Genomic DNA, 20,442 nt, shown 5'->3' with positions numbered 1-20,442 from the left:
GTAGACAGCAATAAGGTCTCCTCTGAAGGGCAGGTCCTGCCTGTCCAACCTGATCTCCTTCTATGCCCAGGTGACTGCCTGGTGGATGTGGAGCAGGCTGTGGATGTAGTCTACCTGGACTTCAGAAAGGCCTTTGACAGCGCCCCTCAAAGCAAACTCCTGGCCAAGCTGTCAGCACCTGGCTTGGACAGCAGCACTCTAAGCTGGGTTAGGAACTGCCTGGAGGGCCAAGCCCAGAGAGTGGTGGTGAATGGTGCCACATCCAGCTGGTGGCCAGTCACTAGTGGTGTCCCCCAGGGATCAGTGCTGGGTACCATCCTGTTCAATATCTTTACCGATGATCTCAATGAGGGGATTGAGTCCATCACCAGTAAATTTGCAGATGACACCAAGCTGGGGGCAGGAGTTGATCTGTTAGAGGGTAGGAGAGCTCTGCAGAGGGTTTCACTAAGGCTAAAGGTTCTGGCCCTCTCACTGTGGTTAGATGCAGCTTAGGGGTTATCATCTGAATTGCTGCAGACAGATCATTTTAAGAGGGGGAAAGAAAAAAAAGAGAAGTTTACAGATATTTACAGCCAAACACCCCTGCAGTAGGATTTTGTGTGTAATTTATGCTTCATTGGTAAAACTCAGGTAACTGAGACACAAAAAGCTTGCAACATTCAATGCACTCTTGTTTTGAACAATCTTGAAGGACTCAAGTGGAAATATCTTAGCACTGTAATTATTACCATTGTTGTTGCTAAGTGCTCCCCGGCTGTGATTCTCCTTTGCCTGTTGTTTCTCACAGATCAGTTTAAATCACATTAAGTTCCCCTAATCTAATGAGATTAGATATTTCATAATAACCTGACTGCCTTTCCAGGCACAATTTTACTTTTATCATCTCTTAAGTAATCCCATTTTTATATTAAAGCCTAAAATGCAAGGACATGGAAAATAATGTATTGTGGCCAATTTACATTATACCAACAAACAGCATTTGAAGGATTTAAACAGATAGCAGTAATTATCTTTCTCTTTGTGGAGCATGAAAGTAATAAAAATGGTTATTTTTCCCAGATCACAGTAATATTCATGTATCTACTTAACTTCCTTCCTTGGAAGGTCCCATTTGTTTTCTTTAAAGAAAAGAACAAAAAGATTTCAAAGATGATGATTACTTGGTACTTAGGAGAAAATTAATAGCAGCTACGTCCAAGGTACGTGAAATGAGTAACAGGATGGAGGAAACTCTCTTACCCATAATTAATAGAAAAGGCTCTTTCCTGTGGCACAATAAAAGGGGGCAAAAAAAATAAACAAATCAGAGTGGACAGACAGAAAGTCATTTTACAGAACAGGTCTAACTGATAAAAGGCTTCAGAAGGTACTAAGTCAAGTAATATTCAAATCAGTAGCCCCTTAGTGCACAAGAACAGCATGAATAGATTTGCTGGCTAGGATTTAATTATGAAACTATTGATTGCTATGGTTCGAGGCATAAAATGATCATTAGATGGTACCAAAGAAAGATATTCCTTCTATGATATATTACAGCTGCAAAGGAAGCCTACATTTGCTCTGAAGCAACCAACTTTGCTGTCAGAGAATAAAGAGTAGGTCAACTGTAGGTCAAGATGCCGAGTTCTAATAAAAAGGCAATTAATTTTATCTTAAGAAAAGAAACAATCATAAATTTTAGACTGCTATCTGAGTGGGATCTTGGGCAGGCCTTCCAGCTTACACCAATTTAATTACTTGTTCTTTGTGAGTTCAGGGGACAGAAGACCAAGTTTCAGAATACAGAATTAACCGGGTTGGAAAAGACCTTCAAGATCATCGAGTCCAACCTATCTATCACCCAACACCATCTAATCAACTAAACCACAGCACCAAGTGCCCCATCCAGTCTCTTCTTCAACACTTCCAGTGATGGTGATTCCACCATCCCTGGGCAGCCCATTCCAATGGCAAATCACTCTTTCTGTGAAGAACTTCCTCCTAATATCCAGCCTAAATCTCCCCTGGCACAGCCTGAGACTGCGTCCTTTCCGCTCAGGCTGGCTATGGGAAGAAGGAGGAGTGGGAAGCTGGCCTTCCTGCCTTTATCCAAGGCTAGCTGAACCAGTCCATGCAGTGATAAAAGACTACTGAGATCAGTTCAGGCTCTTGTCTCTCCTCTGAGACTCCAACAACACAACTGCATATTCTCCTTGCTGCTGATCCTTAGCTAACACAGAGTGAGGCAGGCAGTGCAGTTACCTATGAACCATGCAAACACAGACATTACTGAAAGCAAAAGGCTAACATGCACTTCCAAAATTAGATGTGCATTATTCTTTAGCATAAGGCATGGGGATTTAAAAAAGGGAATTATCTGATTGCTTGCTTTAGAAAAGACAAATGTCTTCAGTCTCACTACGTAAAGATTTAACATACTTCAGTTGAGAAGACTGACTTTCAGTCTCTGCAATGCTGGTCTTAAAGGGCTTACACAAGAGCTTTGAGAAGCAATGCAAGCCTGCCTGTGCAGGGCACTGAACTAATTCAGTACCTTTGTATCGTTTCCAAGCTCCCCTGCGCCATACCCAGTGGACAGGAGTCTGGATTTATTTTTCCTATGGTAATTCTTGTGCCTTATCTTCACGATGCTTGTTTCTAAAAGCTAACATCTTATGGAATTGTGAATAATCAGAGAGTGGGAAAAAAACTCTCCTGAGATCCTCAGACCACCACTGCTTGTATGGCCAATCTGGTTTCTGGTAAAAGGGGCATCTAATAAGCAGGTATGATGGGTCAACATCCACCCTGAAAACAAAGGGGGGGAAGAGCTTGCGAGTGCTTTGCCCTCCTTGCAGGGCGTTTTCTCCCTGGGAAACTGAGTCTGTTCCACTCCCTCTCCCTGCCCTGCCCTGGGTATAAAAGGGAGGACACTGCAGCCATTAGTTCTTGGCTCCTGCCTTCCCTGGACAAGAGCTACTGCAGCTGCCTTCCTGCTCCTCTACCACGTGGTCGGGCCTGATCCTTCTCCCTGCTGCCTTCACACCTCTTCAGAGAGGCTGGTTTTGTATTCTTGGGTGTTTTTTTTCCCTCCTATCCATCCTTGTTCCTTGCCCTTGTGAACCTTACCTGTTATTGTTTTATATATATATATTGTTTAAAGAAAAACTCTTTACCTCTCTACTTCCAAGCCAACTCCAAATTATTTCTTGGTGAATTTGCTCCTTCCCTTTCTTCTTCCTCTCTGTTGGGAGGAAGGAGGGGAGAGCCGAGGAGGGATTCTCAGCCTTGCCCCCATCTGAGCTCTTAAGTCCCAGTTAAGGCTCAAACCACTACAGCAGGAATTAACATTAATAATGAATAGAAGTTAGGTAAGAAATAACACTTGTGTAAATTTCACAGCTTAAAAAAGGGACTGTAGCTTCATATTCCTCAGACATACAGAAATGATTCTGAGGTGACCACCCAAAGTGTTCTTTTCGGAAGACATAATAGAAAAGATAAGGTCAGAAGAACCTTCTCTGCAGAGAATTATTGTGGTCGTAGAGCTGTCAACAAGAAGAAACACAAGCAGGACTTTTTAAAGGAATCATTGGGAAAAGTCCTCCATGCCAGCAATTTAGGTTTTTCCCTTTTTAACATTGTAAAAGAGTGGTGGTCTATTTTTGTTGTTGTTGTTGTTCTTTAGTAAGCAACCTCTGGTCAGAAAGTAGCTTGCATACAAATCTGTTTAGAGAAAAAAAAAAGTCAGAGGAATTAAAAGACTAAATAATAATAGCCTGAGGTCCAGCTGTTTACAGAGTTAATGCCTTCAATCACCAGCTAAATTTGCTTCATTTCATATAGAAAAGACAGGGAGGAAAGCTCATCAAAGCAGAGGCCAGAACACATATAGCATGGAGTCCTTCCACAGATTTGCTGTCAGCCCACATTAATGTTCACAAAGAGAAGGAACTCAAAATTTTGCAGCAGATGCTTAACACTTTGCAGGATCAGATCCAGCTTGACAAGTTTTACTTCTGACTGGGAAGCTAACATGTGCCTGCAGTAGCATCCAGTAGCAACTAGCAGCTCAGCACCTTGCAAAATCTTTCCAATTACTCGAGTATTTCCTAAGTCATAACCTGCCATACTTACATGTTGTCTGTATTGGTGTAGTATACAAATCATGAACAATTAAGAGCTGCCCCATGCTAATAAAATAGGAGTAACAGCTTCTTTGTTTTGGTAGCTGGTTATCCTTAAACCATCTGTGATTGGAATTGCTATCGAACTGGGACACCCTACAGCACAGGATTCAAACCTGATCCATCAACATCCTCCAAGAGCTGTCTGATTGTACTCGTAGACCAAGCACAACAGCCACTTAACCCTAATGCAGCATTAGTTCTTAGAGCTTTCCATACTTTCTGAATCTGTTTTAAACTCAATGTCTCAAGTTAAGGGCGTTAAGAACACTAAGCTTTCCAGTGGAAAACAGATCTGTACTATAGAAGCAGTTAAGCCACTGAAATAATGTAAGAAAATCAGCTTTATAGACTTGAGAGGGAGGGGAGATCATGTAAGAGCTTCATATTTCAAAAGAAGCATGTGTACATTTTGTCAGTGAATTAATTAGCCTCTTCTCTGCAGTGCAAAACCAAACTCCACACAGGGTAATACCTGCTCTTGGTCCCTAGTCCAATTTATGGATCCTGACAGGCAGTCTAATGGCACAGATGATTTTTCATAAATCAGCAATCTCAGAGCAACAAATCAGAAGCAGCAGCAACTAAAGGCTTTAGAACCCAGTTTGACAGTGGATAGAGCTTCAATTCTACCAGCTCTATACCCGGCCTCCGGGTTTGGGGGATTCACAGTTACTTCACTTTTAGCAGCCTCAGCGCTGTTTCCTCAATCTTTAGCCATGTATCATAGAATCATAGAATTGTCAGGGTTGGAAGGGACCTCAAGGATCAGCTAGTTCCAGCCCCCCTGCCATGAGCAGGGACACCCCACACTAGATCAGGCTGCTCAGAGCCCAGAGCCCCATGTAATTTTTTTATATGAACTCATACATAAGGAAAAAGTAAAAATCCCCTATGCTCATTTTAACAACTGAGTTTGTTCCAAGTCAAAACTTCTCTGACTGTTTCTTGATAAAATACACACAAAGGGCTGCATCCTTGAAAAGGTGGCCTGACTAATATTACATGCAAATATATTAAAGGACTCTTAAATTCTCCAACCTCATGGCAGCTTTTTGTTTCCAAAGTTCCTTTTCAAAAAGACAGCAACAAACCAACCACATTTCAAATTCCATTAATGCCTTGGATTAAGTCTTTGCAGCTGACTTTTGATACAACTTCTTCAGTTTCTGTGCAATATAGAAGCCTCTTGCTGTCTTTACAAGTGCCATCAATAACGTTCAGCTGTGGATACTCTATCACTCAAGACTGGTCATAAGTTTTAGCAATCCAGATGGAACGAGGATGCTCTGTTGCCCTTAAAAACAGTTATTTTTGCTGCCTCTAGAAGCATCAACCATCAAAGACAGCATGTGTGTTTATATGTCCCACTCTGCCTGCTGCCCTAAGCAAAGAATTCTGTGAGATCTGCCATTTCTGTTACTGGCACACATTTTCCATCAGCTAGGAATTTTCCTTGGTTTTCATTTGTTGGGGTTTTTTGTAGTTTATTTTGGGGTTTTTTAACGTTCATCTGTAACTTCTTTATTTTTATAATCCCAGCACCTAGAGAGTAAGGATTAACTCCTGAACACTAAACTGGATGGGACCATGGGAGTAATGAAAGACATTGAACCTACTGACTCCGGCACCTCTGTGCAATGTTCCTCAAAACCCATACCCTAAGCTCAGAGCAGAAATGTGATTTTCTCTGGGATTTCATCAGTCTCAGAAATGTGCCATCCCCTGCAATTGGTGCTAAAGACATGGCTTATGCCATTAGCCTTCCAGCACCCCAGCAGCAGGTAGAGTATGCTGCTGCCCACAGAGCAGGGCTCATGCTGGGCACACAGCTACCTGCTCCATTAGGTCACAGAGGGCCCGCGACACGTTTCCATTGCAGTGCTCTGCATGTGCAGGCTCCTCTTGCCAAAGCTGAAAACACATCTGTGCTTGCACATGCAGAGTGCTTGCACATGCATGAAGGCAAGGAGCTCAGGGACCTACAGAGAACAGAATGGACAGCAGTAGAGCAAGGTTAGATAGAGCCTACCTTCTTGCTTTTCCCCATTCTGCTATGAAGTGCACCCAGACTCTCCAAAGTCAGATAACTACTTACCTTTCCTATTCATAATGATTCATGTATCACTTATAACTGATTTTGCATAATGCATCATAGGGTTTGTGGGACTCTTAAAAGCACATAAGGAGTGAAGTAAAAGACAGCATTTATTTAGCTTTCTACTGGGCAGATAGCACCAGCACATGCAAAAAGCCAATAACGTTTTATGTTGTGGTGGAATGTGATTACACTTGGAATGTCATTGCTTTATTGCAAAGCCATATTTATGGCCTAATTAAAATACAGAATGCAGTTCAGAATTGGTTAGATACCAAGGAATCTGAAAGCAGCCTCCAAAGATCAGAGGGTTCCTCTGCCCCTTCATGGACTGCATGTGTGTCTAAATATACAACCATATTATTTTGAGGCAAAATTTGCTATGCCAGATATTCCACAGAATAAGACTTTCATCATGTGTGCTACTTGGAAAGGAAAAAAAAGAAAACAAACACACACACCCCCCCAAAGAAAAACCCCAAACCAAAACAACAAACAAAACCTCACCACCAAACAAGGAAACAAGAAACAGGCAAGCCAAACACCAGCATGAAGGACAATTGTTGGTAGATATTGCAAGCTTAGAGACATTGAATTTTGTGAAATAGAGCCTTGGCAGACTAAACCAAATCCCTAAGATCTGAAAACAGAAGTTTTCTTCACCATAAATAAATAAGAAGAAAGCATTTCATCCTTACAGGTCATTAAGCTGTCTCTCCACGGCTATCTTTACCCTTTGCTTGGCAGCCCTGTTTTCTGGCCCCTTCTGCTATCGCCTGTCACAACAGGAAGGCCTTCTCCAAGACTCCTGATTGTCTCAGTCTGATTATCCCCAGGACTGTATTTTCTAAAAAAGAACTTTCTTTGAAAACTCTGAAGAGGAAAAGAAAATATCCAAGCACATAAAAATCACAATAGACTATTCTAATGGGAGCACTATTAGCGAGAGTGTGTCATTCATTTGCCTAGCTCTGTCCCACTTCTCTGACAATGAAGAATGAGAGTTATTTCTGGGAGAGTCAGAAAAATCCCCAGTTTGAGCAATTATTACATGCAATCATGTAACTAAATAGGAAATTTCATACTGGGAGGCAAAAAGCCTACAGTAGAAAGCATGGAAATATTAACTACAAAGTGATAGATCAAAGCACCTCTCCCTCTCCCCCTCCTTGTGCTATTCCCATAGGCTCTATTTCTTGAGGACTAAGCAAGTCTGCTTGCCAATGGCAGCTCCTCTACACCCTTTAAAATTATTTCACAAACATTTCAGAGAGGCAACACAACCAGATTTATGGTTATTCACTGCTGTTTACAAACCCAGAAATAAATTCAGGATAGCTAGGTTATCAGACAGACAAGCATTCACGCCACCTCCATACTCTTGTTCACAGACAGAACATAAAGGTCCTCCAAAACCAGAATGAGACAACCCCAAAGGACAGACCACACCACACCTTCAGAGCAACAGAAACTACCCCCCACCCCCTAGTGCACACATTTCTGCAGGTGGGGAAATAAAAAAGGTATTTTTGAAGTTATCTGGGAAGCTGCAGAAGCAGCAAAGCAAAAATTGGCCTATCTACAATGCATGGCCACTTCAAACAAATAACAGATACACATTGAACCTGGGTCCTGAGGTCTTTCCAGTATCTAAGATTGGTCAGGAGGTGATTCTTTGATCACTCGTATACAGTAATAGGCATTCAAGAATCAATAGCTATTAATAAAATATCAGCTTTCTCCCAATCAGTATGCACAGATCTATGAAATATTCAGGACAGGTAGAAAAAAAATGAGATCACAGCAAAGTCAGAAATGTTAATGTATTAATTCTTTGTGTAAAAAGTGCACAGTTAGATTTTAACAAAAAGACCTGCAAAAGCTTTTGTTGTGTGTATAAACTGCACCAGGGAAAGTTTAGGCTTCAGGTGAGGAGAAAGTTCTTCAAAGAGGGAGTTGTTAGCCATTGGAATGTGCTGCCCAGGGAGGTGGTGGAGTCACCGTCCCTGGAGGTGGTTCAAGAGGGGATTGGATGTGGCACTTGGTGCCATGGTTTAGTAGTCATGAGGTGTTGGGTGACAGGCTGGACTTGATGATCTTTGAGGTCTTTTCCAACCTTATCGATTCTATGATTCTAGTTTCTCAGTGCCAGAGAAGCCCATTGGACATAAGCACCCTGAATTTCATGGAAAACTTGCCACAGAGAATTCCTTTGTTTCAGAAGTAGAGGCTTTACCCTGGAAAACTTCAACCCAAGCAGCAGACACAACAGCAGAGCAATACACATTCCACAGATCTGGCAGTTGTTCCTTGGCAGATGTGCTTCGCCCACCGCGGCACATGCGCCTCACCCACCGTGGCACGAGTCTCACCCACCGTGGCACACAAGTCTCACCCACTGTGGCACGATTCTCACCCACCATGGCACATAGGTCTCACCCACTGTGGCACATGTGCATTGCCCACTGTGGCACACAAGTCTCACCTACTGTGGCACATGCACATTGCCCACGGAGGCACACTGCTTTTCAGGAGGAAATCCCCATGCTACACATTTGTCAGACTCAAGTTCATAACCTCAAGCTCCAACCCTTAAAGAGGTCCAGGGATTGCACCCCTCATCGTTTCCACTGTTCTTCAAACCAAAGTGGTAGGACTTGGGCACTCCCATGTTCCAATGTGAATGGGTTTCTTTGGAAGAAATGCCTTTGGAAGAATCCCTGCATGGGATTTCTTTGGAAGAAATGCAAATGTGTGCTACAGCGACCCTGCAGGTGTTGGTCACACCAGATTCCAGATATTGCACACTGGAAGGCATGCAGGGGCACACTGGAGGAGCACTTGAGCCTTTTCTTCTACTATTTCCCAGCAGTAATGTGCTCATTATTACTGACCTCAGACAATCCATTCAAGCACCAAAAGCAAACACTCTAGAGAGTCTGTATCAGGCCATTAGTCATCTGTCTAACATTTCTTTGTCTAGCTGAACAATGTGTTTGGACAGAAAAAGAAGAGAGAACAGGGCAAACAGAGAATTCCCATCCAACTTGGTCAGCATTGTGCCTGGCTAACCAGCCTTTGGCAGCAGACATCGCACAACTCAGGCCTCAGAGAATCAATATGGGAGCCTTACATTACATCTGCCTGTCTGATCTGCTGACCCCACGTACACTGCACCGCTTACCTGGGACCATTCTCATAGAATCGTTGAGGTTGGAAAAGACCTCTGTGATCAAGTCCAACCATCAAGCCAGCACCACAATGTCCAGAAGTGAATCTTTAGGATAGAATAGAATAAACCAGGTTGGAAGAGACCTTCAAGATCATCGTGTCCAACCTATCACCCAACACCATCTAATCAACTAAACCATGGCACCAAGCACCCCATCAAGTCTCCTCCTAAACACCTCCAATGAAGGTGACTCCACCACCTCCCCAGGCAGCACATTCCAATGGGCAATCACTCTCTCTGTGTAGAATTTCTTCCTAACATCCAGGCTGAACCTCCCCTAGTGCAGCTTGAGACTGTGTCCTCTTGTTTTGGTGCTGGTTGCCTGGGAGAAAAGATCAGCCCCCGCCTGTCTACAACCTCCCTTCAGGTAGTTGTAGAGAGCAATAAGGTCTCCCCTGAGCCTCCTCTTCTCCAGGCTAAGCAACCCCAGCTCCCTCAGCCTCTCCTCATAGGGCTTGTGTTCTAAACCCCTCACCAACTTTGTTGCCCTTCTCTGGAACTTGTCCAGAGAACGGTGAGGAAACAGGACCACACAAAATGTGGATTAAGGAATTTCCCTCATTGAAGTTGCTTGGGTTGTTTTAAGAACAGATCAAGCACAGGATGTTTCAGCACCCGTGGATCCTGCCTTGAGGAGGAGTGATGAGCCAGATGCCCTTCTCTACGATTTCATCATTTAATAGGAGAGTTCAATCCTGTGTCTGAATAAATCAGACTTTGATACAAATGGTTTCTAGAAACACAATGCAGCATAGAGGATTCTTTTTTGTTTGTGTGTAGAATGATGATGACAAACTGGCTGTTAGAGCACCGAAAGGCTCAGAACTTGATTGAGTAAACTCTTCCACAAAAGCAAGTTACATTCCTGAAGGCATTAATGCTTACTGCAGAAGCAGATGACTGAAACATGAGAGCTTTTTGCTCCCAGCCACTAACATTGATCCTGAGGCTGCTGCATGGTTTCAAGATACCATGTCTCAACAAGGAAATTAGTGTGGTGGCTCTTATACGATCTCTCATCTCACCAACTGCTTGTAGCAATTGCTACAAATGGGAATGAAGAGTCTGTGAGCCACAGAAATGGAGTCACAGAATCACAGAATCACCAAGGTTGGAAGAGACCTCAAACATCATCAAGTCCAACTTGTCACCACAGACCTCAGGACTAAACCATGGCACCAAGTGCCACGTCCAATCCCCTCTTGAACACCTCCAGGAATGGTGACTCCACCACCTCCCTGGGCAGCACATTCCAATGGCTAACAACTCTCTCTGGGAAGAACTTTCTCCTCACCTCCAGCCTAAACTTCCCCTGGCACAGCTTGAGCCTGTGTCCTGTTGCTCTGGTGCTGGTTGCCTGGGAGAAGAGAACAACCCCCTCCTGCCTACAACCACCCTTCAGGTAGTTGAAGACAGCAATAAGGTCTTCCCTGAGCCTCCTCTTCTCTGGGCTAAGCAACCCCAGCTCCCTCAGCCTCTCCTCACAGGGCTGTGCTCAAGGCCTCTCCCCAGCCTTGATGCCCTTCTCTGGACATGTTCAAGAGTCTCAATGTCCTTCTTAATCTGAGGGGCCCAGAACTGGACACAGGACTCAAGGTGTGGCCTAACCAGTGCTGAGTACAGGGGCAAAATTACTTCCCTGCCCCTGCTGGCCACACTATTCTTGATGCAGGCCAGGATACTATTGGCCTTCTTGGCCACCTGGGCATGGTGGTCCTATTGTACCAAGGAGAAATCCTGCCATAAGAGAGCTCAGGACAAAAACTGACCAGGATGGAAAGGCTTGCCCTTGCTTGTTCCTTCTTTTCAATGAGTATCAAATCAATATTATTATTTCTAAGCATGAGCTTAACGCTTAAGTTTATGCAGAAGCACAAACATGTATATGCAAAAGAATCTGAAGTACTCAATTTCTGTGATAACATGCACAGCAGCTAAGAAATCATGTAAAAATGCTAATTATGCTCCAGCCAAGAAATACAACAACCAGCATGATTTGCGGTCAGCTCCTTAATTAATCTTACTATTAATAAAGTTACAGAAAATCAATGTGTCAAAAGGACTTGAAAGGATTACCAACCACTCTGGACAAATTAGCAACACTTCCATGCCTAGAGCACAGGAAAGCACAAAGCTGTTTAATTAAACTATTTACCAGTGAGGAATTTAAATCACTGTGAATATTACATTTTTTAGTACATTTTTTTCCTCAGATTGAAAGCTCTTAGGGATAAATAACGCACAGCCTCCCAACGGCATTCTTTTTTCCAGGAAGGAAGGTGAAAAATGTTGCAGTTAAACCCAGTAAATGAAGGTGAAGTGAGAAACAAACGAATAGAATGGAATTAAGCAGGTTGGAAAAGACCTTTGAGATCATAGAGTCCAACCTATCACCCAACATCACCTGATCAACTAAACCGTGGCACCAAGTGCCTCACCCAGGCTCTTTTTAAACACCTCCAGTGATGATGACTCCAGCACCTCCTTGGCCAGCACATTCCAATGGTCAATCTCCCGTTCTGGGAAGAACTTCTTCCTACCATCCAGCCTGAATCTCCCCTGGTGCAGCTTGAGACTGTGTCCTCTTGTTCTGGTGCTGGTTGCCTGGGAGAAGAGACCAACCCCCACCTGGCTACAACCTCCCCTGAGCCTCCTCTTCTGCAGGCTAAGCAACTCCAGCTCCCTCAGCCTCTCCTCACAGGGCTGTGCTCCAAACCCCTCCCCAGCTTTGTTGCCCTTCTCTGGACACATTCCAGCATCTCAACATCTTTGCTAAACTGAGGGGCCCAGAACTGGACACAGGACTCAAGGAATGTAACATGGCATTTAAAATTGGAGGCCTGGAGAACAACTCAACTCCAAATTAACAAAAGATGTTACAAAACTGCTTTGAAGAGGAAGGAGAAAATCTAGAAGATGGTGATCCCGTGGTGACTCTGGTCCATGCACACTCTGTCTCAGTCAACTGCCATTGTTTCTTATGAAAATACCAATAGCAATAAAAATAAGCCTCACTGTTCCCTGAATCCTTGGTGGTGTAAGTCTGTCCTTCTCCCAGCTCTAGTTTTTCAGAATCTGTTTACTAGACTCCAGTGCTGTCATTGTCTCAGCATGAGCTTGGGCAAGATGCTAACACTTCCCAGTGTTGCAACTTCCCTTTCTCCAAACCAGCAGTTGAATACTTACAGCTCTCTGAGAGCTGCACTGAGAAGCTTCCTCGGCCATGCTAGTGCAGCATTCTCTGACAATACAAAGGAATCATTCTTTTTAGTGTTATGATAAACAGAGCTTCCCTACGGCAAGAGTGCAGTAGTTACCTCTCTGTGGGACTCATCTACAGCCCAGAAGTGGGATTGAAAGCCTTCCATTGAGTAAATGAGCTTGAAGAATCTGTCATCCGAGGTGGCATCACTCCATTGTTTTGCTGGACTGACTCAACAGTATCCCAGTCTGTTTACTTGTCCTGCAGAGCAAAGAAATGCTCCCTGATGCAAGCACTATCCACTGGTGCATAGATCACCTGCTGCTGAGCTTGTCCAACAGCCCACCAAGGGATTCAAAGCAAGTATTTCTGCATTTCAAGGCACCTAGAACTTAACATTTCCCTTCATACAGAATCTATTGGCTACAGTTCAGACAAAAGGATACTACTTAACACAAGAAGCTAAGCCCTGCCTTGCCTTTTAGCACTTGACAAAGGATCTCAGGAAAGAAGAGACCAGCATAAGAGCATTTTGTGCCTGCTGAGTTAATCCACAGATAGTGACTTCCATTCAGGGTGGTTTAAGACCGATTTCCAAATAAATCTGGAAATGCCCAAGAGCTGCCCTCAGGATAGAGTGCAATGAGAACAGAAGCACACAGATCAGGATAGGATATAGGATAGGATAGGATAGGATAGGATAGACCAGACCAGACCGGGTTGGAAGAGACGTTCGAGATTATCGCATCCAACCCATCATCCAACACTATCTAATCAAGTAAACCATGGCTCCAAGCACTCCATCAAGCCTCCTCCTAAACACCTCCAGTGATGGTGACACCACCACCTCCCCAGGCAGCACATTCCAATGGGCAATCACTCTCTCTATGAAGAATTTCTTCCTAAACTCTAGCCTAAACCTCCCCTGGTGCAGCTTGAGACTGTTCTGGTGCTGGTTGCCTGGGAGAAGAGACCAGCCCCTGCCTGTCTACAACCTCCCTTCAGGTAGTTGTAGAGAGCAATGAGGTCCCCCCTGGAAGATGCAGCTTGTAGGACAGTGGGCTGTCCACAGTGTGTAATAGGTTGGACTTGATGACCTCTGAGGTCATTTCCAAACTGGTTGATTCTGTGATTCTCTAAAGAACAGAGTGTCCTCTGAAGCAGGAAATGCTTCAGAGCTGTCTATATCAATATATTAGTGTCAACTAAAATCAGGAGAGTCCAGATCTGCCTGAGGACCTCTTCCCCAGTCATACCCATTGTGCTGAACATCTGCTATCTGATCTATAAATGGTGACAGAACTATGACCCCAACTCAATTAATATTTTCATAGTGTTTCTTTACAAATTCTATAATGCCAGGCAAGATACTCACTAATGATATCCTTTAGAACAAGGTCTAAAGAGGGCTCTCCCTCAAAGCATACCTGAAAACTATTTCATCACAGACCTATCTTCACTGCTTACTGTCCCAGATTGAGGTTTTCAGCCAGCAGACATGTCTATAAGCTCACCAGCTCCAGGCCATCTGTGACTGTGAACTGTGAGACCCTAAAGAATTACTTCAGAAGTTCAGGTGCCACACCAAAAAACTTAACTTTGCTTTCTTAAATGCTAATTTAGTTCACCAAAGAATAGAAAGGAAAGGAAACCAGGGCAGTAGCTTACCTAGCAGGAATGGCATTGTCTTTCAAGGAGTGACTGCATTATCCATTGGCTGCCTAAAAGCTTCTCTTCAGGTCTTTTTCAAACACAGGCAGTGGTTCTGGATGAGAGGCCAGTAACCTGCCCTGTGAGACTGCTATTCAACCATTGTGAAATTTGCTGCATTATTAGTATTATTATGGGGTCAACTCCATCATCTTGAACCTGACAGTAAACTTCAGCAACAAAAATCCAAAGGCATCAATTTTAGTGATAGCAAACAATTTGAACATTTGTTCTAACCATAGCAGGAAATTCTGCAGCTGAGTTGCCTTTCACAGGCAGGGGATGGGAAGAAGGGAAGAGCAGAGAAGGGCTGCTGGGGTTTTTTTCCCCTTGAAATTGAGATTTCTCAGAACTCTGCTCTTCTGTGCTTTAGGCACAACTTTGCCAATAACATGCTGCAGAAGGGCTTGTTTTGAAAGGTGTGTTAGATTCAAACCTGAATGTTATTCCAGAAACCACACAGGGTAAAAGTGAAGGGGCTTATGGGGATAACCTGTGCAAATCATCAGGTTTTCTCAGCTCATATGCTCTACCCATACTGTAAAATCAAATTAGCATATAAACTAGAGGCTAACATCTAAAATCTGACCTCTTGTAAACAATATAATTCTGTATAACATCTTTTTTTTTCCCACAGAATTAAGACATTGGTTGATGTATTTTGAAGCTATTTCCTGTTTCTGCAGTAGGTATAGGCTTGCTTTTGGCAAGTAACATAGAATTATTTTAGTGACTCATTGTTTAGAGCAGCCAAAGGTAAAAGAAATTCTGTGACCATTATCACACAAAATGAGAAGTGGGAGAAGAAAAGGCGAAAAGCACAGCCCAATCACAGGATGTTAGGGCTTGGAAGGAACCTCCAGAGATCTTTGAGTCCAACCCCCCTGCCAGGGTAGGACCATAGAATCTAGCACAGGTTGCATAGGAATGCATCCAGATGGGTCTGGAAAGTCTCCAGAGACAGAGACTCTTATCCCAGTGCTCTGTGACCCTCACAGTGAAGAAGTTCCTCCTCATGTTGAGGTGGAACCTCCTGCACTGCAGTTTCTATCCATTGCCCCTTGTCCTATCCCAGGGTGCAACTGAGCAGAGCCTGTCCCCTCCCTCTTGACCCCCAGCCCTCAGATATTGATCAATATTTATTAAATCCTATCTCAGTCTTCTCTTCTCAAGACTAAACAGCCCCAGGGCTCTCAGCCCCTCCTCACAGGGCAGAGTTCCAGTCCTTTAGTCATCCTTGCAGCCCTCCATTGGACTCTCTTGAGTAAGAACCCAGTCCCTCTTGAACTGGGGAGCCCCAAACTGAAAACAATATTCCAGGTGAGGTCTCACCCCAGTGTTCAAACATGCTGCAGAACTGGACGTGGTCTCCTTTTATGGAGTAAAAAAAATGTTGCTTGGTGTATAAAGATGAGGCTGTTACATACAGGTTATGCCAGATTTTGGCAGAAGATGCTGCTGACATGCTCTGGCCATGTCCAGTGGCCAGATAACTTTCCATACTGTTTCTTGAAAGGATGCCCTTAGGGCAAAATAGGCCAAGTCATTCTAAAAGCCAAAGGAAGTTTCTTTTTTATTGCAAGAGAGCCATGAGTAATATACACAAACCGAGGAGTAATAAACTCTTGCCACTCTCATTTGTAAGCTCACTTATTAAGCTTTAGAGGCCAGGAATTTATCATGATCATCATGAATGTCTTCATGGAAAATGCCACCACTCTGCAAGAAAGAGATGAGAGCAGTCTGCACCGTTTCCTTTTCATATCAGCATGATATATGCAGTTACTATGGTTAACTTATAGCCCATTAAGATGAATCAACATTCAATTGAATGGCAGTAGGACATGGAAACTTACATATTGTAGTTTCAAACTACAGAGAACCACACACAAGCATTTTCAAAGTCCTAGCAGAGAACAGACAGAGCCCATCAAAAATGAAACTGCTATTATCTAATTTATAATGCTTCAAAAGGCATGCAACTAAATAATGCCCAAACTACCACAACAGTTTGGTAGAAGAGAGCAACCCAGGAGAAGTTATTTTTCAACAAGCAGGCAGGAGGAAAAAGCTGTGCAAGTCATCACAATGCTTTAATTCAGTAGATTCCAGCAAATGAGAACATCTGGAGCAGCAAATTTTGCTGCCATTTCCAGAATGGACAAAACTGTGATTTACCTGAGAACAGATAAACAACCTGTCAGCGACACAGGAGCTTCCTGAAAGAAGATTCTCAGTCAAGGGGAACTTTTCTTAATAAAACTGTCTTTCACTCCACAACTTCATTAACATTCAGAGCTCAGAGCTCTAGGAAAAGCTGAGCAGAAAAACTCCAATGGTTTCTTGGTGAACACAGGTTAAAGTTATTGCTAGGCTGAACAACCTGTCACAAAATACCATGGGATGAACCTCAACACACCAGGTCTTTTGCTTATGTGAGACTGAATACTGATTATATATTAAAATGGCCACTAAATTTTAAACCATAGTTCAGAAAATAATAGAATGGTAGACTTAATCCAGAATATTATCACTCTGTGACTGCATTTCCCATGCAATCAGCACAGCTTTCCACACAGTGGCCTCTTGCTGATAGCCACAGGAAGATCCTGCTCCTTAGTTCTCATGATCAGAAATGGGAAACATTACTCCAAAACAAACTTTTATCAACACCAAAACCCAGGACAACTCAGTTTAGTTTGGGGAAGATGCAGGGTTATAAGGGAACACAGAAGTTTGGTATTTAAAATTCAGAAATAGCCAAATGAACTTAATTTTGCTCACTTCCAATTGACCTAGTAGTTTAATATTCTTTCTTTTCATGAAGACAAACCCCTCAATATCATTCACTCAGCTCAAGAAGAGTTTCTGACTTAGAGCTTCCACACATCACAGCTTTCCACCTGTTCAAAGAGACCAGAGCACAGGGGCCAGGCACCAAAGCAACAGCTTAGTATCACACAAGGTCTTCCCAACAGCAGACAGAGACTTTGTGCCTCCATGAGCTAGACTCAGGCTCCCCAACACAGAATACATCCTGCCCTCTGGAATAAGTCTGCTTTCAGGCCAGCAGCCTGTAAAACACATGCCATGCTGTACACATGCCTTAAGTGCTTACACGTGAGCCTTACCAACCCTTGTCTTGAACCCATCAGAGCCTGACCCCTCACCAAAATTCAGCTATAATCACACCATCCACCTCAGGCTTTCAGATGTGTCTCCAGATGCATGGCTCAACAAGAAGATAATGTCTCATTTATTTTGTTTGAACAAAGAGGAAGCAGTTTTACAAATTGAGTAACAGAACAAATTTCCTTTGTGCCTGCTGCACCTTGGTGCCAGCATGAGGAGGAACTAGTTAAGTTGCTGTGTCCTTGTGCATGTCACCTGTACTCAGCACTGGTTAGACCACACCTTGAGTCCTGTGTCCAGTTTTGGGACCCTCAATTTAAGAAGGACATTGAGGCTGAGGGAGCTGGGATTGTTTAGCCTGGAGAAGAGGAGGCTCAGGGAAGACCTTATTGCTGTCTTCAACTACCTGAAGAGAGGTTGTAGCCAGGAGGGGGTTAGTCTCTTCTCCCAGGCAACCAGCACCAGAACAAGAGGACACAGTCTTAAGCTGCACCAGGGGAGGTTTAGGCTGGAGGTGAGGAGAAAGTTCTTCACTGAGAGAGTTGTTAGCCATTGGAATGTTCTGCCCAGGGAGGTGGTGGAGTCACCATCCCTGGAGGTGTTCAAGAGGGGACTGGATGCGGCACTTGGTGCCATGGTTTAGTAGTCATGAGGTGTTGGGTGACAGGTTGGACTTGATGATCTTTGAGGTCTTTTCCAGCCTTGTTGATTCTATGATTCTAAGTGTTTGCTGCCTGTCATGGTGTGGATTTTTTGCAATTGACATTCATTTTTTAAGATTATGAGAGGAAGAGTCTGTATAAACAAACTGCAAAGACACAAACCCAGGATTAGGGCTTCTATTGCACGATACTTATTTAAAACACATTTATTATTATAATATACAATTATTTCTAGACCAAACAGGCAATTGAACCAAGTTTCTACTCAGCTATGTTATGTTCCTGCTGTGCTTTTTAACTGTGGTGTCAATAAAGAAGACATTTTAGCAAGGTAATACACCTGCAAGAAATAGTTCTCTCACTCATACTGTTATTTTTGCTCTTATAACTCTTCTGGAGTTGGGGTTTTTTTGTTGTTTTGGGGGGGATTTTCTGTGCATAGACTTTAAATGAATGTTCATCCATTACTGTCAAGCAGCTTGTCTTACTGCTCCACACTTTTTCTGTAAATCACAAATACCCTGCTTTCTAAACCATTTGCATGCCTAATAATAGTGCCTGGCTGGAAGGCAAGGAACATTAGGAAATTAGTAGTGCATATAAGGAAAGCAAGTGTCAGCTTATCAAAACCACTTCTCCCATCACTGTGAAGGCCACTGCCTCGCACAGCACTCACATCTAGAACAAAATTTCAGGTCTGAAACTTTTCTGACATGGCAGGTTGCAAAAGAGCAAGAAAAAGCCCAAAGTTCACTCAAAAGACACAGAAATAATGGCTCTCTGGGCAAAATAAAAACCACTTCCCTGACAGCTATTTAGTATCAGCCTCTCTCAAGAGGTGGGCAGGACTCTTCCTACTGTTTTTATGAAGTACATAATCTTAGCTACAAGACATGTTGTCATCATCAAAGTCAACATTTTCTATGGCTCTCCCCAAGGATAACATGTGCATTGCAGCCTAGTCATCCCGGGCTGGAAATCATCCTCATACCGAATCCTCCTGTGCCATCTTTCCGCTTGAGAAAACAGCTCACCCCAGCGCGGTTCTAAACATGCTATTGTGTCGAGCTGACTTATTTCCATTTCAATACATCTGCCTGATATTTTCCTCCTTTGCCAGACAGGTGCACCATCAAGAGAATCCTGAGACCAGCCTCTCTGGAGCATTGTGACTGAAAGCTGCTCCTCAGTTATGTCTAGTTGGGCAGAGTGATCGTAGACTCATAGAATCAATAAGGTTGGAAAAGACCTCAAAGATCATCAAGTCCAACCCATCACCCAACACCTCATGACTACTAAACCATAGCTTCAAGTGCCATGACCAATCCCTTTTTGAACACCTCCAGGGATGGTGACTCCACCACCTCCCTGGGCAGCCCAGATCTGGCAGCTTCTCACATTTTTCCCAGAGATTTCCGGACAGGGTCCCTTAAAAACCTGTAGATGGAAATGAGCCCTACCTGCTCTCCACCAAGAACTTTTGGAGCTCATTCTGCTGACAGGTATTAAAAGAAAAATCTCTAGATTCATTGTCCAGTGCTATCACATAGTGTGATATTATTCATAGTGTTATCACACTATGAGGCTATAACATGCCTCATAATCCTGCAGATGTTAATTCTCAGCATCAGTATCAGCAGTTTCCAAGCCACCTAATAATAACTGAGTTTGAGGTTTGCTGTTAAGTATCTGTCTCAGCTGCATCCAGAAAGCTTCTCCTCCTGGATAATTTCTCATCTTTCCATTCACTGGCCACTTTCAAGCCACAAGTAACAAACTGTTATTTCTTACCACTAGATGCACAAACTGATCTCAGTCTCTGCACCTCGCACACAAGCCAACTGTGGGGCATGAAGTGACCATGGCACCATAAGGATGCTGAGGCACTGGAACAGGTTGCTCAGAGAAGGTGTGAAAGCTGTAACCCTTGAAGTGTTCAAAGCCAGGTTGGATGGGGCCCTGAGCAACCTGGTCTATTAGAGGCTGTCCCTGCCCATGGCAAGAAGTTGATGACTTTTCAGGTCCCTTCCAATCCAAACCATTCTATCCCCTGACAGACAATAGCACTCAGTGTGTGCACCACAGGGATTTTTGAGCCACCTTCTAACTTAATCCCAAAGGGCCCATACACAGGAAAGGCACCTCCTCACACCACCTTTACCTATCTCACTTGTGCCTGAATTTTTTCACCAACAGGCAGCTAATACAGAATCATGGAATCATAGAATGGTTTGGGT

The 20,442-nt window shown here is 43.5% G+C and overlaps 1 protein-coding gene across 3 annotated transcripts in view; it reads right to left on the bottom strand.

Moving 5' to 3' along the window:
• Positions 1 to 20,442, bottom strand: part of NELL1 (neural EGFL like 1) — a 343,290-nt gene that overhangs the window by 148,569 nt on the left and 174,279 nt on the right. The window lies entirely within an intron of this gene.

This window comes from Dryobates pubescens, chromosome 22 (genome assembly GCF_014839835.1).
Source record: "Dryobates pubescens isolate bDryPub1 chromosome 22, bDryPub1.pri, whole genome shotgun sequence".
Classification (NCBI taxonomy): domain Eukaryota; kingdom Metazoa; phylum Chordata; class Aves; order Piciformes; family Picidae; genus Dryobates; species Dryobates pubescens.
The sequence above is the reverse complement of the archived record's forward strand: the minus strand, read 5'-3'. Positions and strand labels throughout refer to the sequence as shown.